General features: G+C 42.2%; 1 protein-coding gene across 1 annotated transcript in view; it reads right to left on the bottom strand.

Moving 5' to 3' along the window:
* The window catches only part of TC2N (tandem C2 domains, nuclear), a 70,511-nt gene that overhangs the window by 41,400 nt on the left and 2,012 nt on the right, over positions 1-27,099 (bottom strand). The window lies entirely within an intron of this gene.

The raw sequence follows: 27,099 nt of genomic DNA, 5'->3' as shown, positions 1-27,099 counted from the left end.
ATGTAAATTCATGGCTGATTCATGTCAATGTATGGCAAAAACCACTACAATATTGTAAAGTAATTAGCCTCCAACTAATAAAAATAAATGAAAACAAAACAAAACATGAAGCCAGGCAGGGTTTGGAGTGTGTTGAGAGAACAGAAGGGAGGTAAAAGACAGGGGTGTTTAGTGGGAATGCCACTCGCCTGACGAACCCCCTTGAATAGGGAAGGAAGGAGCAAATTCTCTTGCTTGAAGATACTTTGCAAGTAGAGAAACTTCTTGGAAGCCAAGAAACTTTTGTTTGTGTTACTGGTCTTTAGTGTTTATATCCTATTTAATGTCTTGAGAATCAGCTCACAACTCTTCACTTTTATGACTTTACGTTTCCTACTGCTTTACCTGGTGGCTCAGTGGTAAAGAATCTGCCTGCAATACAGAAGACAAGGGTTCCATCCCTGGGTTGGAAAGATCCCCTGGAGAAGGAAGTGGCAACCCACTCCTGTATTCTTGCCTGGGAAATCCCATGGACAGAGAAGCCCAGCAGGCTACAGTCCATGGGGTTGAAAAGAGTCAGGCATGACTGAGCATGCATACACTGCTTTACCAGCAGCAGGTACCTTAGAAGGAATCCCAGAGGTATCCCCTACTTGTCCTGCCCCATTCTATGCTGGAATCCCATCTGGCATATTTGGCACAGTGGCTGGCCCTTTTCTTTTTTGCCTGCCTTTCTGGGAATCTCTGTTCTTGGAAAGTTGTTGAATGATTTCCTAGATTTTCTATTGATGAATGGCTAAGTTTTGAGAGGCTGATGGATTGTAAATTGAAGTTCAGTTCAGTTCAGTCACTCAGTTTTGTCTGACTCTTTGCGACCCCATGGACTGTAACACACCAGGCTTTCCTGTCCATCACCAATTCCCAGAGCTTGCTCAAACTCATGTCCATCAAGTCAGTAATGCCATCCAACCATCCCATCTTCTGTCATCCCCTTCTCCTTCTGCCTGCAATCTTTCCCAGCATCAGGGTCTTTTCCAATGAGTCAGTTCTTTGCATCAGGTGGCCAAAGTATTGGAGTTTCAGCTTCAGCATCAGTCCTTCCAATGAATATTCAAGACTGATTTCCTTCAGGATTGACTGGTTGGATCTCCTTGCTGTCCAAGTGACTTTCAAGAGTCTTCTTCAACACCACAGTTCAAAAGCATTCAATAAAAGCAATCATTTTCTTTCTGGAGAGTAGTCTTTCTAAAAATGGGTTCTGTTCATTTCCAGGATCTAGATGCTAGAGTGGGAGTTAGGGTGGTGTGGGGGTGGGGAAGAGGATGCCTTGATGCTGAAAACAAATTAATCTGGGGGAAGAGAGAATATAGCTTCTCTCCTTGAGTTGACAGGGCTTTCAAGGCCTAAGAACTGTGCTTTACTTTGTATCATCCTGTATTTCTCAAGTTTATTTGATTTGAGGAGTGGCAGAATATGCCACCCCAAAATATTGGCATACTTTGGCATAAAGATTATTTTGAGGCACCTGAAAATCAGCAGTTGGAAGAAGGGTACTCTGAACTTCCTTTTTCTTTCTGAAAGCAGGAAATGGAACTCCCAAGTGAACAATGTCCTCCCTATACCATGAGGAAAGAAAAAGGCTTATCACCAGAGCTGAGAGTCAAGGAAGGGGGAAGTCTACACAAAGAAACTTTTTAAAGTAACCTTTATCTTTATATTCACTTCTCCACTACTAACTGCCCTGGCTCAAGTCCCTTTGTTGCCCCCCATTTTTTGCTCCTTACTACTCTGTGTCCAATTTAGTATATAACTAAGTGTTTGGCTCTAACTGCTTCTTTGGGTCTTCATTTTTCTGTGGGTGCGCCCATGAACATGTAAAAAAAAAAAATCAGTGTGCTTTGCTCCTGTTTATCTGTGTCAATTTAATTCTCCGTTTCAGGTAGAAACCCTGAATGTAAAGTTTTGCCTTCCCTCCAGACCACACAACTCTCTTCGTGAGAAATGCCAGTTAGCATCCTGGGGCCTCAATGTCTCAGCAAACACACTTTGACAAACACTGCTTAAAAGTCCTGGAATATTCACTTCAGTAATTTTTCATTCTATTACAAATGTTTGCAGAGTTCTGTACTCTTTACACAAAGCTTTCACATGAGTCATCTCATATAAGCCTCACAATTGTGATGTAACTGTTATTATCCTAGTTTTACAGCTGAAAATATTGAGGGTCAAACAAACAGTAGTTACTCAATTATAGAGTCTAGATTGACTCTGGACTTCAGACTCCAAGGCTTTAAAAATATGCATTATATAAAGTGTGTAGGTAATGTGCTCTATTTAAGGATCAAATGATTCTGTGTGTATGTGACTTCACACACACACACACACACACACACACACACACACACACTTTCTCTCTCATTTGACCCTTAAGTAGAGCACTTCTTTGGTTGGAAATCTCTGGATTCATGTGTTACTTTTCCAGGGCAAGGACCTTTACCTAGCTCTAACTCCCTGCAGCACCTGACATAATATTGTAGGGCACAGAAGTATCACTTAAATGTGCTGGATGAACAATGAATGACTGGTGGGTACTTCCCTGATGGTCCAGTTCATTTCAGTTCATTCGCTCAGTTGTGTCTGACTCTTTGTGACCCCATGGACTGCAACATGTCAGGCTTCCCTATCCATCACGAAATCTCGGAGCTTGGTCCAACCCATGTCCATTGAGTCAGTCAGTGATGCCATCCAACCATCCCATCTTCTGTCATCCCCTTCTCCTCCTGCCTTCAATCTTTCCCAGCATCAGGGTCTTTTCCAATGAGTCAGTTCTTTGCATCAGGTGGCCAAAGTATTGGAGCTTCAACTTCAGCATCAGTCCTTCCAATGAATATTCAGGACTGATTTCCTTTAGTACTGATGTTTAAGAATTCACTCTGTCCATTTCTCCATCAGCCTGGAAGGACGTTGCGGTTGAGCCGCCGAGAAGAAGAACTACCATGTCCACTGCTTTGGCAAAACCTCAGATGCGTGGCCTCCTGGCCAAACGTCTGCGATTTCATATTGTTGGAGCATTCATGGTCTCCCTGGGGTTTGCAACTTTCTATAAGTTTGCTGTGGCTGAACGAAGAAAGAAGGCATATGCAGATTTCTACAGAAATTATGATTCCATGAAAGATTTTGAGGAGATGAGGAAGGCTGGTATTTTTCAGAGTGCAAAGTGATTTGGAATATAAAGAATTTCTTGGGTTGAGTTCCATGGAAGTTTGTCACTTTCCTGTGTTCCTGAACTATGAAACTATGACTATCTGGGGTGAGAAATAGTCTCTCAATAAATAAACAATTAACAAATACTGTGAAAAAAAAAAAAAAAAGAATTCACTCTGTAATGCAGGTGATGCTCCCACATGCCACAGAGCAACTAAGCCTGTGTGCTGCAACTACTGAGCCCATGTGCCACAACTACTGAACCCCAAGAGTCACAACTAGAGAATCTGTGCACTGCCATAAAAGATCCTGTGTGATGCAATGAAGGGCCTGTGTGCCTCAACTAAGACTGGATGCAGCCAAATAAATAAGCAATCAATATAATCCTTTAAAAAAAAAAAAAAGATTGAATGGTGAATGAATGCACAGTAATCCTTCCTGAACTGGATGGGGTGCTTGGTTCTCTGATGACCAACCTTAGCAACCTCCTCACTGATGCAGAAGTCCCCAAACAAGAGCTCCCCAAATTGCTCCTAATTTTCTTCCATCTAAAAAGGCTTATTAGAAGAACTTACTCAGCTGACAGATATAGTTTGTTGAAAACAACAAAACCAGTTCCTTTGTTTTCTTTGAAATGTTCCCCCTTGCTGTTCTGCTTTCAGAGGCAACGCTGCATTGATAATGTACAAATGGAGGATATGGTACACCCTTCTCTGTGACCTTGTGTTCCCTCTTCCCATAGAATGATGGTGTTTGCAACATTCTGAGTGGGGTTTTTTTGTTTACTGTTTGTTTTTTTTTTAATGTTAAACATTAATGCTTTTAATGTTTAATGTCCTTTTATTTGAGGCAGATATAAGGAGAAACAGATTTAGGTTGATGTGGATAACACAGCTGCCTAGACTTTGCTATGCGTATTATTTCATTTGATAGAGACAAATCACTTAATCCCTGTCCTAATCCTTCTTCATTCTTCCTTCATTTAGTGCAGTTTATAAATGCTTTATGACTCAGTCCAGCCCTACATTGCCAGTCTCCCCTAAAACTAACCCCAGCACACATTTTTGACCTTCTGAATTAATTGAAGTTCCCTAAGTTGCCAACTTTGCACTACTGTTCTCTTTACTTCCATTTTTTGTGTGTCAACTAGTAAGTTCATGTTCATTCAGTATCACTTCTTCTGGAAGATGAAACTCCACAAAACCCATCTGAGAGTGAATTAGGTGCCCTTCCTCAACATTTCCTTCATAATCCATTCATATCAGTATCATGGCACCTACTCAATAACTGTGATTATTGGCTTTTCCCCTTTTTTCCTATCAAACTCATTCTATGTGAGTTACCAATAAACAGGAATTATAACCCACCTCCTTCTTGAGCACATACCCATAGCTCCTCACATAGCAGCTCACAAATATTCATTGAGTGAATGAAAAACAAATCTTTAAAAGAATGTGAATTCCTAGAGTACTTGTAAAATAGTTTCACAAATATAAATGGTCATAGGAACACAGTGAGGATGGCACACAGATTTCTGCTTCCCTCCAAATTATTTCCTTCTCATGTTCTGCCTTAGAAAAACATAACAGCAGAAACCTATACATATTCATTCTTTCATTTATTCACTTGTTCAACAAACTTTCTTGAATGCTTGAAGTATATCAAGTACAACCCTAACATTTGCTTCAGGCAGAAAGTGGCATTTCAACAGAGTCACAGATGGTCATCAAACCTTAATTCCTTCTTGTGGCCTCAAAGCTAAACTTCATTGTCCATTCCCCTTGTATCTAGATAAAGTCATATGACCAGTCCTCATCAATGGAATTTGGAGTTTCACTTCTGGACCTACACAATTAAAAACTGGGAGTCTCTCTCCTTCTTTCCATCCCTTGACCACCTTGGACCCCTGTTAAACCATTACTAACCATGGCATCACTGATTCAACAGACATGAGTTTGAGCAAACTCCAGGAGATAGTGAAGGACAGGGAAGCCTGGCGTGCTGCAGTCCATGTCCACAAAGAGTCAGACATGACTGAGCAACTGAATAGCAACAACCATCACTAAAGCTAATAATGCAACCAGATGGAAGAGGTCCTGGTTTCTGATTGGCTCCATGGAACAAAGCTCCACCCACCTCTCGCTGATCTTGATTGGATTGTGATATGAATGAAAAATAAACTTTTTTAATGTATACTACTAATATTAAGGCATTCTTTCTCCAGCTAGCTTTACCTACCCTGACTAACATTGCCATACATGACAATATATAGATTACATAAAACACTAGAAAACGTCTTATCCTAGTCTAGGCCTTGATTGAAAGTGAAAGTGTTCGTCGCTCAGTCCTGTCCGACTTTTTGCAACTCCATGGACTGTATTCTGACAGGCTCCTCTGTTCATGGGATTCTCCAGGCAAGAATACTGGAGTGGGTAGCCATTCCCTTCTCCAGAGGATCTTCCCAACCCAGGGATTGAACCCAGGTTTCCTGCATTGCAGGCAGATTCTTTCCTGTCTGAGCCACTAAAAGGCCTTGTGTGGGAAACATGAAAATTGATCAAAGAAAGCATTGTCCCAAATGGATGATGAAACATCCTTATGGATACACAGATCTTTTTTTCTCTCTCTCTGATGGTCACCTGACCCAAATGCTGACATCTTGATCTGAAAAGAAGCATGGCACCACCATTACATCATATCCATCCTCTCCATCAGCCCTTGTCAGTCTCTTTCATGCACTTTGAAGGGTTTCCCTGTGAGGCTCAGGAAGTTCAGTTCTACTCAAAGTAGAGTATGTACTAAAGAGTGATGGAAGACAGGAATACAATGATAGGCTCTGAAGGCTCTTGAATATCTTACCAAGGAGATTGTGTATTAATCTATAGGACATATAGTTGAATAAACTATGGACTGTTTGTGGTGGGATGAGTTGTTGTTTTTTTTTTTTTTTTTTCCCTCTCCTTTGCCCATCGTCTTCTTTCCTGGGTAACTGGTACTTACTTAAAGCTAAGGTAACAGTGAGAAAATCACAGATGCTCCACCAAGAAATCTAATCATGATGAGGGCCTCTTTCTCAGTGACCTCACCCACAACCCTTCCCTCCTCCAAACCCATTAGTTAATGAACCTTCATAGCGCCAAAAGGCTGATCGTTTCATGGAGGCCAAAATGAAAAATATTCAACTCCTAAAATGGGAGGTAATTGCACTGGTAGAATCAAAGGATGATTATAAAGGAGGAAAGAAAAAAAAAAAAAGAGAGTACCCAGGAAAAATAAAAAGAGGGCTTTCTACTGACCACAAGACCAACTTGCCCGACCAAGCTGAGATGCTGGTCCAAAGAGGATGAGAGATGCTTGGAGCACGTCATGTGACATTGCCCCAGGATTCCAGAACAAAGGCCCCCAGACTCACTGAATAAAACAAACATTTAAATCCCTACTTCCTATGAATTCTGCATGGAATGGAAGAAATGATTCACACCCCAAGTTAACGACTGCATACTTCCAAACTCTCTGCGCAATGATTTAAACTGTGTCAGTTTGTTTAAGCCAAAGCTACTTTTCCCAATATCTCTTTCCCTCTGTTGTTCCCTGCTAGGTTGACCAAAAAGAAGAATGGGGGTAGAATTTGGAAACTAGAAGCAAAAGAGCTCTTACTCTCTGAAGATCCTCATGATAATAGACAGGGGCAGACAAACACAGAGATGCTGGCAGGTTCTAGCTTGTCCTTGCTCCCCAGGTCTAAGCTTCTCCCCCTAACTACAAGCCCTATTGACCAGCAGAGTCCCAGGCCCTCCTCCAGGCCTTGGCTGAAGACCAGCAGAGTTCACAGAAGTCCACAGACTTTCTCATGCACTCCTTTTGGATACCACTCCTGCAGTTACATGTGCCTGGCTTCCTGGATTCATTGCAAGTTCTGGCCCTTCAGGTCCACCTGCACCAGGGCTTCATGGGGGCTGATTAGTGACTTTTCACTGATCCTTCAATCCCACACTACAGACCTTTACTTCCCCTGCTTCTCCCACAAATCTGTGAGATCTGATTCATGTATCACTAATATCTAGTGGTTCTGTGCCTTGATTGAAGCCCTCTGATTCACCATGCATGAGCTTGGCTGCCCAACAGGAAGATTATGTGAATTGCACTTTCTTCCCTTCCATTATTAAACGCAGTGTGCTGGGGTTTATATATAGGAACTACAGAAATCTGGGTAAAAAAATTATACTATGGTAGAGGTCTCCCCAAAAGTGGGTTAGTTGCCCACTGGTTTCCCGGTGTGAATCTATCATAGTATGGAAACTGACTTTCAGCTTTTCTAGCTCAGAAACTTGTTTCTCTCCCCCTGTAGCTTACTAAGTTAAACTCTGTTAAATTAGAAGACTTGGTCAGGCTCATTAGAGGTTTAACTAGACAATAGGGCCTGTTAATATTAATAGGGCCATCTATTAAAATAAAATAAGAAATATAATTATTGCAGGTCCCAGACATTTGTATCTTAAGGTGAAAACACTACATCCTGCAGAAATAGCCTTATAAGAAGCTAAATGAAAATCAGACGGTTGTCTGGGGAGGGATGTGGAACTAAAATTAGAAGAGTTGGGAGGAATATTGATTGATGAATAGCATGAACTTATAATTGCTATCATCAATACCACAGATAAGCTGTGTGATTCCATTATGAAGTATACAGAGTCATAGGCCTTCTTCTCCTTAGTAGATCACAGTACTGGCTCGAACCCTCATTGAATCCTGCCCTTTGTCATGACTTTGAAGTTCCTTCCACTCATCAAGTGGAATATATTTCCCCACCTCTTGATTTTGGGTTTAGCCTTGTGCTTACTTTGGCCAATAGAACGAGAAGGAAGTAACAGTGTTCAAGTTCTGAGGCTAGACCTGAGGAGATTTCATATGCTTCTGTTTGCCCACTTGTGTTTTGCCATTCCCATGAGAAAATTTTGCATGGGCCAGCCAGCTGGTCCAAGAAGGATGAAGGACATAGATCATCCTAGACAAGTCCAGATGAGAGGGACTAATCAGAACTGACCAGCAGATTGTCTTTTTAAATCATGGCATTTGGGGACTATTTGTCACACAGCAGTAATTACCTGACATACTCTTCAATCATGATTTTCTGTGTTGGGGTGGAGGAGGTGCTCTTACCCCACTGTGGCCGCAGAGTTCCAGACAAATGTGCCCAGGATTCCCCTTCCAAATCACAAGAGGTCACCTTGAACAAATAATAAGTCAGGGGATTCAGCTTCCCATCTTCAGTAAAACCCTGTTTGATTTTTTTTTTTTCCTGTCCTTTTGGTTAGATGTAAAATCTAAACATGAGTCACCATGGAGGAGAGAGATTTTTAAGCTCTTCCAAAGGCTACTTCTGAATATTAATGGTTGTTTACAAATGCAACTCAAAATCATTATTTGAAATAAAACTGAAATCCGATCACTTGTAATTTGTGCTTTCACCAGAGTTTTAGGAAAACTCATACGCCCAGCAAAAATCCCCAGACAGCTTAGGATGCCAAGACGTTCTTCCCCTCTCTTTTAAATCTGCTCCAAGTCCATAAGGAGAATTCATGAATAAATGTGGTTGGCGGAGGAACTAAAAATGCAAAGACATATTTTTATGACAATTGCATCTTCATTTGTTAGTTTAAAACATGCATTGGTCTTTATATGAATTAGAAGCGTAGCGGTGTGGGGGTCTCAAAACACTTTCCAGTCCCATTTTTTTTCAGACATTCCTTCTTTCCCCTCCACTCCCTGCCTTTCACTAGCCTCCCCCACCCTGCTAGTTTATAAAGGGACTGAAAATGTTGGGATATTTTTTGAAGAAATGTGGGAGGTCTGCAATTCATTTCCTACTTGGTGTGGGTTTCATTTACCAGAAGAAGAAACAACAACAACAACAATGCAAACACACTTCCAGGACAGCTGGATAACAGCTCCATGCACTGGCTTTTAAACAGCTATTCTATCACCCCGTGAGGTGACATCACTTAGGGGACGGGATGGGGTCTGTGAAGGCCAGTGAAGCATGCCCTTCCATTCCTGAAAAACAGCCCCTCAGGAAACAACTTGGCGTTTCCTGCAAAACATGAACTTGCTTGGCAGTGGGAGCAATTCATCACCCCTGTTCATCTCATACTGCCTGTCTGATTAATAACAATAACTAGTCCAAGAACAGAGTGACTACAACTTCAATAGGAAAGAGGGCCACGGGAGATAAACAATGCTCTCGCCAAAGGAAAAAAAATGTGTGTGTGCACACAGGCACACACCCTCCCTTTAAAAATGTTGAGGGACTTCCCTGACAGTCCAGTGGTTAAGTCTCCACACTTTCAATGCAGGGAGTGTGGATTCAATCCCTGGCTGGGGAACTAAGGTCCCACATGTTGTGTGGTGTGACCAGGAAAATATATATATTTTTTAAATGTTGAGAAATACAAACTGCCTCAATCAAAACCACTTTATGTTACTGGAAACAAGGTTGAAAATTACTACCCTTCTCCCATCCAGATATGTTTGGAATGCTAACAGCTACCATTCTTCATTGACAACCATAAAAAATCATGGTGTTAACGGTTCATATCCATACACTTATTTTAATTCTTGCAAAAACCCTGCAGAGGAGATATCTTAACTTTACAGATAAGTAACCTTTCCAAGATTACAAAGAAGAGATCAAGGAGCCAGGATTTTAAACCAAGGTTGTGTGTGACGCCAAAAGCCAGGCTTGTTTTATGAAATCACAGGCTTGGTTGATAAACTGTGAAACCTAAACGTAGGAGTTGTTTTAATACATAAACCTAAGTCATTCCTCAAGGCCCAGGGATATTGCCATCTCATCTGTAAATTTTTGACTTGTTCTAGACAAAGCTCTTGATGGTTACAAGTAACAGAAACCCACCCAGATTTATTCAAGTGAAAGAGAATGGAATCCTAGTCCCAGTCCTATGCTGGTAAGGGAACAGTGGGAACATGGAGGAACTTAAGATCTGAACAAGTGGAACTCAGAAAGGATAAGACCTGAGCAGCCCAACTACCATTAGCCCCTCACCTCAAGGAGACAGCTTGTCTCTCACACATCCTTTCCCGCTTCTCTGAGTCTCCAGCCCCTCAGAGTTGCAGTCTGCATACAATTCCACAATGACTTCCTTGATGGCAAATCTACTAGGTCTTTGAGCTCAGGGTCTACCACCTCAGACAAGTAACTGCTTCTTCTTTTCTGGATTCCTGGGAGAGGAATCTGATGGGCTTCAGCATGTATTTTCCAGCCAGTCTCCACACAAGGCACAGGTTGCTGGCTGGTCTCTTGTTCAGCACCCCGGGGTCAAATGTTCACCCTGGCCCAGTGAGAGGTGGCTGGGGTGCGGGGATCAAAGACCTGGGGCTGTGCCTTTTGGGTAGGGAGGCACCCTGAAGTCCAGAAAATGCTTGGCTCGTCTTCACTCACTTTCTTTCTAAGGCTGGTTTATGCACCTGGCTTAGCACTTAATTTTAAGTAGCCTGATAATGCTCTCCAATTGCCTTCTTTTGCCCTCTATTAATTTTCTAGGTTTCTAGAGAACCATATCTTATCATCATTTTGTCTGCAACACCTAGCAGAGTGCTAAGAACACAGTGAACACTTAGAAGTGATTTGTTTTATTACAGTCCACTGTGGGGCAGAACAATGCAGATGATCAAGAAGAATTTTTTTATTCCCTCTTTGCCCACAAAAAGACATTAGAATTAAAAAGAGAGTATGAAATGTGATCGCAAGTCTTTACTCTCACTAGTTTAGCTGTTGCGTATACAGAGAAGGAAATAAATTTTAACTTTTAGTATACAAACTCCAAATCTCTTCCAAATCTTGCTAAAAGAGGCATCCAGGCTGATAGATTTCAACCTTGAGTAATGCTCCCATGAGCCATTTTCTTCCTCTGATTCCATCCTCTTATCATCCATTCAGAGAAGCCTGTTGTTGTTCAGTTGCTGTCGTGTCTGACTCTCTGCGACCTCATGAACTTCAGCTTGCCAGGCTTCCTGGTCCTTCACTATCTCCCAGAGTTTGCTCAAACTCATGTCCACTGAGTCAATGATGCCATCCAACCATCTTAACCTTTGCCTCTCCCTTCTCTTTCCCTCAATCTTCCCCAGCATCAGGGTCTTTTCCAATGAGTTGGCTCTTTGCATCAGGTGGCCAAAGTATTGAAGCTTCAGCATCAGTCCTTCCAATGAATATTCAGGACTGATTTCCTTTAGGATTGACTGGTTTGATCTCCTTGCAGTCCAAGGGACTCTCAAGAGTCTTCTCCAGCAACACAGTTCAAAAGCACCAGTTCTTCAATGCTCTGCCGGGCCAACGCTTACATCTGTACATGACTACTGGAAAAACCATATCTTTAACTATATGGACCTCTTACACTATTATAGTGGTAAGGTTGATTATTCTCTGACTTGCAGAAGAAAAAATAGTTTCAAAACCTAGGTATTAAATTACTAGTAACTAATTACTAGTAAACATTTTACAATTGGTATTGTGATTGAGAGTGATTAATATAAGACATTCTCCTGTCCACGGCTGTGCATGCATGCATGCCAAATTGCTTCAATGTAGTCCGACTCTTTGCAACTCTATGGACCATAGCCCACCAGGCTCCTCTATCCATAGGATTCTCCAGTCAAGAATACTACAGTGGGTTGCTATGCCCTCCTCCAGGGTATCTTCCCTACCCAGGGATTGAACCCCCACCTCTTGTATCTCCTTCATTAGCAGGTGGGCTCTTTACCACTAGCACCACGTGGGAAGCCCCCCCTCCCCGACACACACAGCTGAGATGACACTAATTCTAGCAATAAGAATGTTTTCTGCTATTAATAACAGAAAACCTAATTTGAACAGTCATAAACTTCAGGAAATGTATTGGCTGATGTCATGGCTTAAATCATGTTCATAATTCTTTGAAATTCCTCTCATCAAGGTTGGGATCCATGTCCTCTCCCTGTATTGAGGGTAACCATAGTGACTAATTGACCAAGAGAGTACTGTGGAAATGACAGAATGTGGAAATAACAGAGTGAGTGATTACAAATTAGAGAATCAATGTCACGATTAGAAAACAAACTTTTTTAAAAGCATTTTTGCATAGATTAACCAAAATGAACTGGAATTGAATCAAGCCTGAAGAGTTCACTCTCCCCCTTATTGAAGTATCTAATTGGATTTCTTTTAAAAATTACACACACACACACACACACAATCTGTGTTTAAAATGGTTGTTGAATTGTTGCCATTGCCCAGAATCCAGCCTGACCTTGCAGCACTCCTAGATATTAAAAATCCTTTCCATAATCTTACATTTTTTGGTTTAACAAGCACAAGAGGCCATGAACTCCAATATCTGAAGCAAACGTGTTAAACATCTGGGACCTGGCACAAGTTTCTCCTGTGGGATGCTTTGTTTGTGCAAAGTTTTACTGAATTTAAAAAAAGTAACGACTGAGTTTCAAAATATTCGTGTAACCTAGTAAGATTACTTCTCTGAAGCTCAAGTCAAAATACAGATTTCTTTAAACCAATTAATGAGCTTAATTTAAAATCAGACTAGAAATCTGGTCTTAAAAACACAGAGCAGTGTCTAAAAGGAATCAAACTGTCATACCCAGACCTCTCATTCCAACAAGAAGATGGCTAGGGCTTCCCTAGCGGCTCAAATGGTAAAGAATCTGCCTGCAATGCAGGAGACTTAGGTTCGTTCCCTGGGTCAGGAAGATCCCCTGAAAAAGGGCATGGCAACCCACTTTAGTATTCTTGCCTAGAGAATTCCATGGACAGAGGAGACTGGCAGGCTTCAGTCCATGGAGTTGCAAAGAGTCGGACACGACTGAGCGACTAACACATACACAGTCTAAATTAGGTGGAATTTTCCAGGCTAAGGCTCCAGTTCACAACCACTTGAAGAAAGGCCATGACATTGGCAGGAAGGACACTTGGTCTGTGGTTTTGGGCAAGTTCTGTCACTTAAACACAGATGATCTTAGGGAATTTACTTTACTTCTAGGCTTGATTTTCCTTATATCCTATGAAAAATGAAGAGAACAACCAGCCAACGGGTCTTAGAAATTTACAAGTTTTTAAAGAAATAGAATAATGAGGGCGACAGAACATGTAAAAGCACTATTCCTATAGAAACATGGGAGAAGAGGAAATACATAGAGAGAAGAGGAAGAAATAGAATGCAAGAGACTATTATTAGAAGATGGGAGAGATCGAACAAGTTGAACAAAACTTTTAAAGAAGAAAAGCCAAGCTTGGTCTTCCAGGTTATTCTTCAGGGTGGGCTTGCATTCTTTTAGCATTTCCCTGGTGGCTCAGACAGTCAAGAATCCGCCTGCAGTGTGGGAGATCGGGGTTCGATTTCTGGATTGGAAAGATCCCCTGGAGGAGGGCATGGCAACCCACTCCAGGATTCTTGCCTGGAGAATCCCCATGGACAGAGGAGCCTGGCAGGCTACAGTCCATGGCGTCGCAAAGAGTTGGACATGACTGAGCGACTTAGCACGAAGTGCCAAGGGCAGCATCCATTGACGACAGATGTAACCATCCCTCTCAACTTTCATAGTCCATACTCAGCATTCTAAAGGGTGGGGTGAGGGTTAAGGCTGACAGGCTTAACCACTGGGTCTAAGAGGCTGAAGGACAGGAAGTAAAGAAGAAACATGTCTTCTTTAAGGGAGACAGAAATCATTTTCAAAATCCACCTTTTTCTTCTAAGAGGGGCCAGTAGTCCCTACAAAGTGTTTTGTGCAGCTGAGCATTTGGAGGGGTTTTGGCCTGAATGGTGGGCTGGAAACTGAGCTTCAGAGTAGGTATTCTATATCTTAGAGCAAGGTGAATTTGGAATTCATGGACTTCTTGGGAAGGAGGGACAAGGAAAAAGTTGAACAGAAGAGAAAGAATGCAGGACTGGTGGGATGGGGATGGGGGGTGGCAGAGGAGCTAGTGAAACAGTAGAAATGGGGAACTGAAATGTAAATTACTCTCTGTCCCACTCTCTATTCTCAAATCCTCAGTAAAGTTGACTACCTATCCAGTACCACAAACTGGGTGGCTTAAAACAACAGAAATTTTTTCTCTCCCATTCTGCAGGCTACAATCCCCAAATCAAGGTGTCAGCAGGACCATGAGCCCTCTGAGGCTCTAGGGAAGTAGCCTTCCTTGCCCTCACCCAGCTTCTGGAGGCTCCTGGATTAGTATGATCTCAACTTGATTGATTATATGTGCCAAGACCCTATTTCCAAATAAGGTCAACGCAGATGTTCTGGGCAGATATGAATTTGGGGGGGGCACTATTCAATCCACTACCATGTTGTTTCATCTTTTTTTGTGTGTGAAAATCAGGTGCAAGGCAGTTTCATGTCAGAATCAACTGGCAAGGGACTGGGGGTGGGGGGTGGGCATGTTGGTGGTCAAATGGCCTATGCACCAAGTGAATTAATTCAGAAAAGTTTAGAGTTTGAAGTTGGAGGTGACCACCTCCCATAAGAACATTCAGAAATCTAGAAAGACTGGAATTTTACAGGGCATGAAATGAGGAGTTCTAACCAGTATTACCTAGATCTCATGGGCCAGGAGACCACAGCTGACTTCTGTGCTTTAGTCATTCAGTCATGTCCAACTCTTTGTGACCCCATGGACTGTAGCCCACCAGGCTCCTCTGTTCATGGGGTTTCTCTGGCAACAATCCTGGAATGGGTTGCCATGCACCCCTCCTGGGACCTTCCCAACCCAGAGATCAAGCTCAGGTCTCCTGCATTGCAGGCGGATTTTTTACCATCTGAGCCACCACAAAAGCCCAAGAATACTGGAGTGCGTAGCCTATCCCTTCTCCAGCGGATCTTCCCAACCCAGGAATCAAACCAGGGTCCTGTGCATTACAGGTGGATTCTTTACCAGCTGAGCTACCAGGGAAACCCTCTGGGTTATCAATAAAATAAAAAGGTCTGGAGCAGGGGAAGACAGAGAGGTAAAGAAGGAAGAACAAAAGGAAAAAGTTGGGGAGATGAATAAGAAAGACTTATGAGTTTTTAAAGGGAGACCAAGGGAAAAGAAAGCAGTGTTAAGAATCTAAGGCAAAAAAAAAAAAAAATTAATTAATTTTTAGAAAAAAAGAATCTAAGGCAAGACCTAGTATATTTAAAGTGCTCAAGAGAAGTTTAAGGAAGAAAGAGAAGAAGAAAGAAAGAGAGGGAGGGAGAGTGTGTGTGTAACCTATCCCATTCCTCATGGAGTGGGTAGCCTATCTCCTTCCTTATGTAATGTCACCAAAAATTGCCTCCACAGTCACCGAGCTGTCCATACTGTGGTGATGTGCTCATGACCTTGATCAGTTTCAAAGACCAGAATGACATGTGGAAACCCTAGTTGCTTCTCTCTCTGTATCAGTGTTCTGTGGACTAAAGAGGCCAAAGTCCATTTTCCACCCAAGGCCCCTGACATCTTTTCTTTTCTGATGAAGTACATTCTATTTCAACTCTAGTTTGGGTTACCGCATACTTCTGGTCTCTTTGTGGTTTTTGCTGTCCCTCACTGTGCCAGAGTTTACCTTACTGAATACCTTACTGAATTCATGAAAGGACATGCCGCCGCTGCTGCTGCTAAGTCGCTTCAGTCGTGTCCGACTCTGTGTGACCCCATAGATGGCAGCCCACCAGGTTCCCCCGTCCCTGGGATTCTCCAGTCAAGAACACTGGAGTGGGTTGCCATTTCCTTAATGCATGAAAGTAAAAAGTGAAAGTGAAGTCGCTCAGTCATGTCCAACTCCCAGTGACCCCATGGACTGCAGCCTACCAGGCTCCTCCGTCCATGGGATTTTCCAGGCAAGAGTATGACAGTGGTCTAAATTAGTGAATGTCCTTCAGCACAGAAGGACAAGGAGAACCCTTGAGGATTAAGCAAATAGCTTTCAGATCACTTGAAACACAGTTGAAATAGTTCAGGACAGCAAAGATTCTGTGATTTAGGGGAAAGAAAACTATTAGACCCAGAATCAGGAGACCTCTATGCCAACATACCACGAGGTTACCTGAAGCAAGTAAATCCCCTATTCCGAGCCTTGGATTCCTCATTGATGTCATGGCATGGTTTCTAGATCCTTTTGGCTGTCATGGTCCATGTAGAGGGATTATTAATAAATTTCAATTAAAATGACCTCTCTAGGACATCCATGGTGTATTGGGAGAATGAAAATGTTGCTAGAAACCACATTCCCACTTGTAGAAAGTGAAGGTGAAAGGGACCTGATTTCAAGTCATGGAGTGACATGAAATGCAATGGAATGAGAAGGAAACTGCTGAGCAATATGCTGAGGGAAGTGAGGGCACTTCGGTCCTTCAAGTTCCAGGAACTGTTTATAAACTGAGTTATCACTTGGGTAAATGACTTGGATATTTGGAATATATGAGGTAAAGGAAGTCAAGGGGCAATTGCTTTTCTGCTAGGACAATAGAGAAGAAAATCAGCAAGAATTTCCACACACGTCATCTTGTTTCTCAAAACAAGGAGGTATCATTATCTCCATTTCATAGATGAGGAAACTAAGACTCAAAGAACCTAGGCAACTTATTCCAGGTTACAAACTAGTAAGTGACAGAATAGGACCCAAATCCAGGTCCATTCAACTCCAATCCCAGTGTTCCCTCTGCCTTCCCAGATGGATGCTATTACACCCAGTTGTCTGAGCCAAAAAAAAAAAAAAAAATCCTATAAAGAACCTGAGGGGTGCATATCTCCCTTTTTCATCCTCTAGCATAAAGAACATAAGCATGCTTTCAAATTGAGAGTGATGGCTAGCAGGTCAAAGCCAAGAACAGAGTAGAAACTTGAAAAATATTTGTTGAGTTAAGTGAATACCGAGTTCAGAGTTAACCTTTTTTGCAGGTTACAAGAAAAATCTGAGATTCAGAGAGGCCAAGTGTCTTGCCATAGGTCAAGAGACCTAGAAAAGTTCTCTCTTTTTCCAGAGAGAGCTGAGAAAGGAACCAAAGATGTCTAGACTTCCAGACTAGCGATATACCTACCATATCACCATAATTCCTAAGGCCAATAGAATTTTTCTTACACATTTAATTAAATACACTATACTTTAGGAGGAAATGAATGCTAACCTCCAATCAAGAATATTTACTTGAAAAAAAAAAAAAAAAGACTATTTACTTGCCTAATGGGTTATTAAGAAAATGTTTCAGAAGCTAAAGATGGCATGGTTAGTATAATTTTCAGTTTTGATATGGGCTATGAGTCATCTTTGTTTTGTCTTAGTGTTTTTTCCTCAGGTGTGGTATGTACTGACCATAATTACTGGGAATAGGAGCCCATCACTCACTCAGGAAGTAACTGACAGACTTGCAGTGAGTGGATGACTGTTTTCATGAGTGTGTTTGGTCATTTAAGTCAAAAAATGGGTCCTTGGGGGATTTTGCTCGTCAGGTGGTTGACTGCACTTTCACTGCAGGGGGTGCGGGTTCGACCCCTGGTCAGGGAACTAAGATTCCACATGCCACTAGCCAAAGTCAAAAAAACGGGGGCGGGTCGGGGGGTAGTTCTTCAGAGTTTCTCATCTCCAATGAGCCACTTCATCTGCATCCCCAAGACCACATCTCAAAGGACCCCCAGAACTCAATCTCTAGTATGAAACTCTCTTGTCCAACACACACTTCTGACCATCTTCAGAGCCTCCACCTGGATGTGTCATGGTCACCTCAAATTCAGCAGACTCTACCTGTCCAAGGGTGTCTAACTGTGGAATTAAGATATAGGTACTTCCCTGTATGTAAATTATAGGCCACAGAGAAATAAAAACAAAGAAGCAAGTTTAAAATGGAGTTCGTCTTCCCCTACTTCCCAAACTCCTCCTCCTGAGGTATTCCTTGACTTGGGTCAGGGTGTGCCTTAGTTTCGTAAGCCTCCACACCCAGTTAGTCACCAAGACCTATTGATTCCATCTACTACAGAGAACAAGGCTTCCCTTGTGGCTCAGCTGGTAAAGAATCTGCCTGCAATGCGGGAGACCTGGGTTCGATTCCTGGATTGGGACCATCCCCTGGAGAAGGGAAAGGCTACCCACAACAGTATTCTGGCTTGGAGAATTCCATGGACGGTATAGTCCATGGGGTTGCAAAGAGTTGGACACAACTGAGCAACTTTCACTTCACTTCACTACAGTTCTCTATACTCTTTCCCCTCCTCTCCATTTTCTCTTGTCAATTCCCATCATCATATTCACCTGAATGACCCTGACCCCAACTTTGTGCCAGACACTATGCTAGCCCTTATGTCTAAAGTGATGAGCAACATGCATATGGTGTCTTGAAGGAGTTTGCATTTTTAGAACTCCATGTGGGAATCACAACCATAGAAACACAGATAACACAGAAGGAGCATTTCATCTTACAAAGGAGTAGGGGTCGGAGTGAGCAGTACAGTTCTAGGGTTTCAGGGATGGGTCTAGAAAACTCAGAGAGGAGCTGACCTCTTAGGAGAAAACTGAGAGATGAATAAGGATCCAGCAAGTAGACAAAGAGAAGCACTGCCATTGAGAAGAGCTCTAGCAAGAACAGCTGGAGGGAACATTTAAGCCTTTCAGGTTGGCTAGAGGGGTGGGGGCATTGGGAATTTGTTACAAAGGAGAGGTAAGTGATAGGAGATGGAGCCCAACAAGTGGGCAGGAACCAGATCATTGGAAAGCTTTGTCAATTACATTGAAGAGTTTGAACTTTATTCTATGGCAAGAGGGTGGTCAGTAAAGACTTTTAAGCAATGGACTAAACAGCCTTCTCTCTAGAAAGATCAATTTAGAGATAATGATCTCTTTTCTGAACAACTCAGTATTTTTCTTGATGCCCATTTCTCTCATCTCCATAGACCATTTCCAAAGTGATCTTCCTAAAAATAAGACCATGTCCCTTCCCTAATTAAAAAGCAAAACAAAGTAAACTAAAAATCCTACCATAACTTCCCATAGCAGACAGCAGCAATTCCCAAACTCTAAGGAAAATTATCCCCGCAGATGTTGATGTTCTGGGGAAAAAACACAATTCCCTTGGAAATAAGTTTCATTCACTTTTATACAAAAATTAAATAGTTGTCCTTTTCATTGTAGGACTTCTCGGAGGCTTTAATTTTCAAGTGTTGATTGTGAATCTTTCTAAAAGGGATTCAGAGTTCAGATTCCCCAATCTATTAAGCAAGTGATCTCTTCTGTCTTGGAGCACTATTGGCATCTCCATGGACTGGTGTTCTGTGAAATTCTGGCCTCTACATAAAGTCCAAACTCATTTAGATGAGCAAGGCCATCAATGATGTAAAAAATTTCATTGCTGTCTGCCATATTGACACCCCTGAATCCTCAGCCCCAGCCACATTGGTCTTCTCAGCGTCCTTTGCTTCCTTATGCTTGAGGATTTCTTAGTCATCCTTTATGCTGTTGTTCAGTCACTGAGTCATGTCTGACTCTTTGCAACCCCATAAACCACAACATGCCAGACTCCTCTGTCCTCAACAATCTCCTGGAGTTTGCTCAAATTCATGTTGATTGAGTCAGTGATGCTATCTAACCATCTCATCCTCTGCTGCTCCCTTCTCCTTTCACCTTCAATCTTTCCTAGCATCAAGGTCTTTTCCAATGAGTCAGATCTTTGCATGAGACGGCCAAAGTATTGAAGCTTCAACTTCAGCATTAGTCCTTCCAATGAATATTCAGGGTTGATTTCCTTTAGGACTGACTGGTTTGATCCCCTTGTAGTCCAAGGGATTCTCAAGAGTCTTCTCCAGCACCACAATTTGTAAACATCAATTCTTCAGCACTCAGTCTTCTTTAGGGTACAACTCTCACATCCATATATGACTGCTGGAAAAATTATAGCTTTGATTATACAGACCTTTGTCAACAAAGTGATGTCTCTGCTTTTTAATATGTTGTCAATATTTGTCAGAGCTTTCCTTGCAAGGAGTAAGCGTCTTTCAATTTCATGACTGCAGTCACCATCCACAGTGATTTTGGAACCTAAGAAAAGAAAATCTGTCACTGCTTCTACTTTTCCCCCTTCTATTTACCATGAAGTGATGGGACCAGACGCCGTGATCTTAGTTTTTTTAACTTGAATTTCAAGCCAGCTTTTTCACTCTCCTCATTCACGCTAATCAAGAGGCTCTTTAGTTCCTCTTCACTTTCTGCCAGTAGAGTGGTATTATCTGCACGTCTGAGATTGTTGGTATTTCTCCCAGAAATCTTAATTCTAGCTCATGATTCATCCAGCCCAGCATTTCACATGATGTACTCGGTATAGAAGTTAAATAAGCAAGTGACAACATTCAGCCTTGACGTACTTCTTTCCCAATTTTGAAGCAGTCTGTTGTTCCATGCCCGGACTAGTTCTAACTGTTGCTTCTTGACCTGCACGCAAGTTTCTCAGGAGACAGTAAAGTAATCTGGTACTCCCATCTCTTTTAAGACTTTTCCACAGTTTGTTGTGATCCACATAGTCAAAGGCTTTAGCACAGTCAATGAAGCAGATGCTTTTTTGGAACTTCCTTTGCTTTCTCTATGATACAATGAATATTGGCAATTTGATCTCTGGTTCCTCTGCCTTTTCTAAACCCAGTTTGTACATCTGGAAGTTCTCGGTTTATGTGCTGCTGAAGCCTAGCTTGAAGGATTTTGAGCATAACCTTGCTAGCATGTAAAATGAGTGCAACTGGATGGCGGTTTGAACATTCTTTGGCATTGCCTTTCTTTGGGACTGGAATGAAAAGCCAACCTTTTCCAGTTCTGTGGCCACTGCCGAGTTTTCCAAATTTGCCAACACATTGAGTGCAACACTTGAACAGCATCATCTTTTAGTATTTGAAATAGCTCAGATGGAATTCTGTCACCTCCACTAGCTTTGTTCATAGTAATGCTTCCTAAAGTCTGGCTCTAGGAGAGTGACCACACTATCATGGTTATCCAGGTCATTAAGATTTTTTTTGCATAGTTCATCTATGTATTCCTGCCACCTTATTCTCTTCTGCTTCTGTTAGGTCCTTGATGTTTCTGTCTTTTATTGTGCACATCCTTGCATGAAATGTTCCCTTGATATCTCCAGTTTTCTTGAAGAGATCTCTAGCCTTTCCCATTCTGTTTTCCTCTATTTCTTTGCACTGTTCATTTAACAAGGCCTTCTTATCTCTTCTTGCCATTCTCCAGAACTCTGCATTCAGTTGGATATATCTTTCCCTTTCTCCCTTGCTTTTTGCTTCTCTTCTTTACTCAGTTGCTTGTAAAGCCTCTTCAGACAGCCATTTTTCCTTCTTGCATTTCTTTTTCTTTGGGATGGTTTTGGTTACTGCCTCCTGTACAATGTTACAAACTTCCATCCATAGTTCTTCCAGCACTCTATCAGATCTAATCCCTTGAATCTATTTGTCACTTTCACTGTATAATCATAAGGGATTTGATTTCAGTCATACCTGAATAGCATAGTGGCTTTCCCTACTTTCTTCAACTTAAGCCTGAATTTTGCAATAAGGAGTTCATGATCTGAGCCAAAGTCAGCTTCCGGTCTTGTTTTTGCTGACTGTATAGAGCTTCTCCATCTTCAGTTGCAAAGAACATAATGAATATGATTTTGGTATTGACCATCTGGTGCCAACAAAGGTCCGTCTAGTCAAGGCTATGGTTTTTCCAGTGGTCATGTATGATTGTGAGAGTTGAACTGTGAAGAAAACTGAGCACTGAAGAATTGATGCTTTTGAACTGTGGTGTTGGAGAAGACTCTTGAGAGTCCCTTGGACAGCAAGGAGATCCAACCAGTCCATCCTAAAGAGATCAGTCCTGGGTGTTCATTGGAAGGACTGATGCTGAAGCTGAAACTCCAATACTTTTGGCCACCTCATGCGAAGAGTTGACTCATTGGAAAAGACCCTGATGCTGGGAAGGATTGAGGGTGGGAGGAGAAGGGGATGACAGAGGATGAGGTGGCTGGATGGCATCACCAACTCGATGGACATGAGTTTGGGTAAACTCCAGGAGTTGGTGACGGATAGGGAGGCCTGGCGTGCTGCGATTCATGGGGTCACAAAGAGTCGGACATGACTGAACGACTGAACTGAACTGATGTCCATGTGTAGAGTGGTCTCTTGGATTGTTGGGAAAGGGTATTTGCTATGACCACTATGTTTTCTCAATAAAACTCTCCATTTTGTACACCAAGGCCAAATTTGCTTGTTATTCTGGGTATCTCTTGACTTCCTATTTTTGCATTCCAATCCTCTATGATGAAAAGGACATCTTTTGTTGGTGTTAGTTCTAGAAGGTGTTGTGGGTCTTCATGTGTGTGTGTGTGTTCGTCACTCAGTCATGTCTGACTCTTTGCAACCCCATGGACTGTTGCTCATCAGGCTCCTCTGTTCACGGAATTCTCCAGGCAAGAATACTGGAATGAGTACCCAGTCCCTTCTCCAGGGGATCTTCCCAACCCAGGGATTGAACCTGGGTCTCTTGCATTGCAGGCAGATTCTTCACCACCTGAGCCATTAAAGAAGTCCTGTAGGTCTTCATAGAACCAGTCTTCTTTGGCATCAATGGCTTGGGTGTAGACTTGGATTACTGTGATGTTGAATGGTTTGCCTTGGAAGCAAGCTGAGATCATTTTGTCATTTTTGAGGTTGCACCAAGTACTGCATTTCAGACTCTTTTGTTGACTATGAGGGTTACTCCATTTCTTCCAAGGGATTCTTGCCCACAGTAGTAGATATAATGGTCATCTGAATTAAATTCATCCATTCCCTTCTATTTTAGTTTACTGATTCCTAAGATGTCCGTGTTCACTCTTGCCATCTCCTGGTTGACCATATCGAATTTACCTTGATTCATGGACCCAACGTTCTTAGTTCCTATGCAATATTGTTCTTTATAGCACTGGAGTTTACTTTTACCACCAGACATACATCCACAGCTGAGAGTTGTTTCCACTTGGACCCGGATGCTTCATCCTTTCTGGAGCTATTAGTAATTGCCCCCTGCTCATACTCAGTAACATACTGGACACCTTCATTCTAGGGGGCTCATCTTTCAGCTTCATATCTTTTTGCCTTTTCATACTCTTCATGGGGTTCTCACAGCAAGAATACTGGAGTGTGTTGCCATTTCCTCTTCCAGTGGACCACAATTTGTCAGAACTCTTCACTATGACCCATCCATCTTGGGTGGCCCTGCATGGCATGGCTCATAGCTTCATTGAGTTACACAAGCCCCTTCACCGTGACAAGGCTGTGATCCATGAAGGGGGTCCTCCTTTAAGTCGCAGCTAAGTCTCAACTCCACTGTGAAAAGGGGGTGTATGGGCAAAGTTTGCTAAGATATAGGTGGATTTGAGTAAAGGCTAGTGTCCATAAAACTGCAGTATGTTCTTTATGAGAATAGTTTGGATGAATAATTCTATAAATTGTGAATCTATGAAAAGTGCTAGACTACATTTTACAAAGAACGTTGAGTTATTTTTTATGGGCAAAGCACTCTGGTCTTTAGAGATAGTGCATTGCCCGTGTTTAAACGGACTCCAGTTTTTCCCAGCCTCTGCTCCTGACGACACGAAGAATACAGGCACTATGACAAGATGGACTAGGGACAAAGAGAGTGCTGGAAAGATTTTTTAAAGTGCATTTCTGGGAATGAGTAGGGGTAGCCTGGCTCCTGACCAAGGGGTGTTGTTGGAATGAAGGAAGTCAAGCCTGGAAGGGAGAAATTGGAGGTCAGAAAAGATCCTGAGAATGACTCCTCATGAAGAACATCCACAGGGAAGACCCAGAATCAAATCACTGGATAAAGATTCTTTCTATTTTGAGCAGGGAAGACAGGAGAAAAACGAGGAAAGGGAAATCGTGGCTTTGCTCAGGAAAGGATGTTCCACAGACCGGAGAGAGGTTCTGTGTGCTTGGGAGAGAAGAGGAAGGGAGGTGGAGAGAGAAGACGTCAAACTATATCCATCATTTTATACTTTGCCACTCGGACCCAGCCCTGCTTCCACTGGACAGGACCCTACCACCAACTTCCAACTTTGGGATGGAGATCAGGGCGTGGGAGTTAGGGGGCAGTGTGGAAAAAGAAAGAACAGAGGGAAGAGCATAAAGAGAAGAAATGAGAGGAGGAAGAGGAGGGGAATGAAGGATACTCCCAATCCCAAGCCCACAACCTTACTCAGAACTAAAACGAGGAAACGGAGTTCTTATTTGGGAGGAGGAACAAGAGAAGCCCCATCCTTGTCTCCATCCTTGCCCTCGTCATCCCATCTCTCAGCCTTCAGCAGGTTGTTGAGGAATCAACAAAGGAGTGGAGCAGAGCTGAGTGAAATCTGGTGAAAGTTAAAAACTAGAGCAGCCTTGAGGCAGTCTCCCAAGATGGAAGCTTGCAGCTGGAGGGAGTGAGTATGAGGAGCAGAGTCTTTATTAGCTGAGTGTTAGCAGCGTGCTGGCTCGGGATTAACTGGAAGAAGGAACTTCCTTCCCTTCCAGAGCCTGCCCCATCTCTCCAGCTGCTCCAGATGAGCAAACCGCCCCTTTTCCACGTGCCTTTATGGCCACAAAATTCTTGCAGCACACCTGCAAGCTCTTCACTGCTTACTTGAGAAAAGTCCTGGGTTTTTATGATGGAAAATGATGCCATGAGTCTTTAAAAGTGGCACTGAGGGCTCTGAGAAGGTTATACATTCCAAAGTTCCAACAGGAAAAAAGCAGGAAGCAAGAGGGGCTAGCTCTCCCCAACTCTGGCTAGATTCTGAGCTGAAAGGATCCTCTGGACTAACTGTGGTTTTACTGAAAAATGCCAATTATGATTTCAGTAGTGCCTTTGCACATAAAAACGCTGCCTTTGCAGCAGTGTTACTGGCCCACAGCTCTGCTTTTCAGAAAGACTGGGAGGATGCTCTATGGAAATGCCAAGCTTGGGGTGGACACTTCTGTGGGGTCTCTTTCAGTGTGGAACTAGAAGGAAACGAAACGAAGTAAGACAACAGAAAAAATGTAAGGCTACAGGATCACTGTAAAGAGCTAATTTATTTGCAAATACCATAGCTTGGTTTAAATGTTGGGTACTTTCTTGGTAAAAATTTTTAAGAGCAGAGAACGAAGACTGTAAGAGCAATCTGTGCTCCTCTGTAACACAGGGAGTTCAACCTGGGGCGGTGCTCTGTGACAACCTAGAGGGGTGGGATGCGGGTGTGGCAGGAGGGAGGCTCACAGGGGCGGGGATATACACATAGTTATGACTGATTTGCATTGTTGTACAGCAGAAACCAATACAACAGTATAAAGCAATTATCCTCCAGTTAAAACTAAACTTAAAAAAAGAAAGGGGCAATCAAAAATAGGGTAAGTTATAAATGGTTTGTACACTAAAGCTCAGAACTCAAGGCATGTGTTTGAAAGTATAGTAGCTATCTTGTGATAGAAGCCAGTTCTGCAACATCAAATGTATTCTCAGTAGAAAGTAGGAGAGCAAGAATTAGAAAAAAGGCTCTGTTGAAACCAAAACAACCCTCCCCAAACAAAAATTACTTTAAAATGGCATTCAGCAATCCAGTGACTCTCTGGTAGCCTTAAATCAGGTTGACAAATTACCAACTTAAATCTAGATAGATATCATAAAGATCTTAATATTTGCATCTATGCACAATTTACTCCTACATTCACTTTACATTATTGCTCAAGAATATTCCAAATTCCTGGAAAAAAAGGGTTGCTAGTCACCGCCTGTCAACATGTCTTTCCTTCTTTGAGAGGACACCAACAACAATATAATAGATCATTCCTGTGTTGACACCTATTTTCTCACCCTAACGGTCGATTTCACTGATGGATGCTGGCGAAGATTCCTCACCAGGAATCATTAGCAAATCAAAGATTCTAACTAGATGCTGTCATTCTCCCACCCAGGGCCAAAAAAAATGCCGCCAAAGTAATAAATCTTGCCTCAGTGCACTCCCTTCTGTCCTGAAGCTTCTTGGTTATTATTATATTTTTTTTACAAAACATCTTTTAGTTATTTATGTCAGGGATTCTATGAAGCATCAGTGATCTGTTAAGTTAAGGCACTAAGAAATTTGAGAACAAAAACATCAACAAGAAGGAACCATCTGTATATCTGTGATAGGTGATGGGCATTGGCCAATTTCAAAACAATGAAGAGCTTTACTAAAAGTCTGCTTTTTTCCCCCTGGAGATGAAAACATTGCATTTCAAAGTACAAAACCACAGTATCCTAGAGAGAGAAAAATTTCGGCTAACATTGATTTTGTGTCTCCTTGCAGTGTTTTTAGTAACTCCTAAGCAGAAGCATCTTAATCTAAATTTTAAACACATGCCTGAGGATGTTCGTAAGAATTTTTGTTGTATGAAATAGGTATGTCTTAATAATTATGAGAATCTAACCCAAATCATTTTGTTCACACTGCTAAACTGCATCCACCATGATGTATTTCAGTTAGTTTTGTCTCGGAGGCTGCATCAATCCTTAGATATTCATAAATTTCTTATCGGGACCTCTATCTGTCTTGTTCATCTCTCTGAACCCAGAAACTGGCCCAACCCAAGTGGACTGGGTGGATGCTTAACCAAACTGTGTTCTCCTCTTACAATGAAAACTTTTTACAAACAAGATTTCATGTGTTGAGAGGGGAAAAAAGAATAGCTGCTCTTCAGTCATGTCATCTCTCTCTGGGGGACCCTCAGATCACCCTCTTGGGTTACCCAGATGAAGTTTGTACACATTACAGTAAACAATCAGTCCACGAAAATACATTGAAACCACCAAATAAATGAAGTAATCAGACCAGCTGAAAAATTTTCACCATCTGGGAAAATAACACCCCAAGTGCCAAGACAGTTACCTAAGA

The sequence above is a fragment of the Cervus canadensis genome, chromosome 17 (genome assembly GCF_019320065.1).
Source record: "Cervus canadensis isolate Bull #8, Minnesota chromosome 17, ASM1932006v1, whole genome shotgun sequence".
In the NCBI taxonomy this organism is placed as follows: Eukaryota; Metazoa; Chordata; class Mammalia; order Artiodactyla; family Cervidae; genus Cervus; species Cervus canadensis.
The sequence above is the reverse complement of the archived record's forward strand: the minus strand, read 5'-3'. Positions and strand labels throughout refer to the sequence as shown.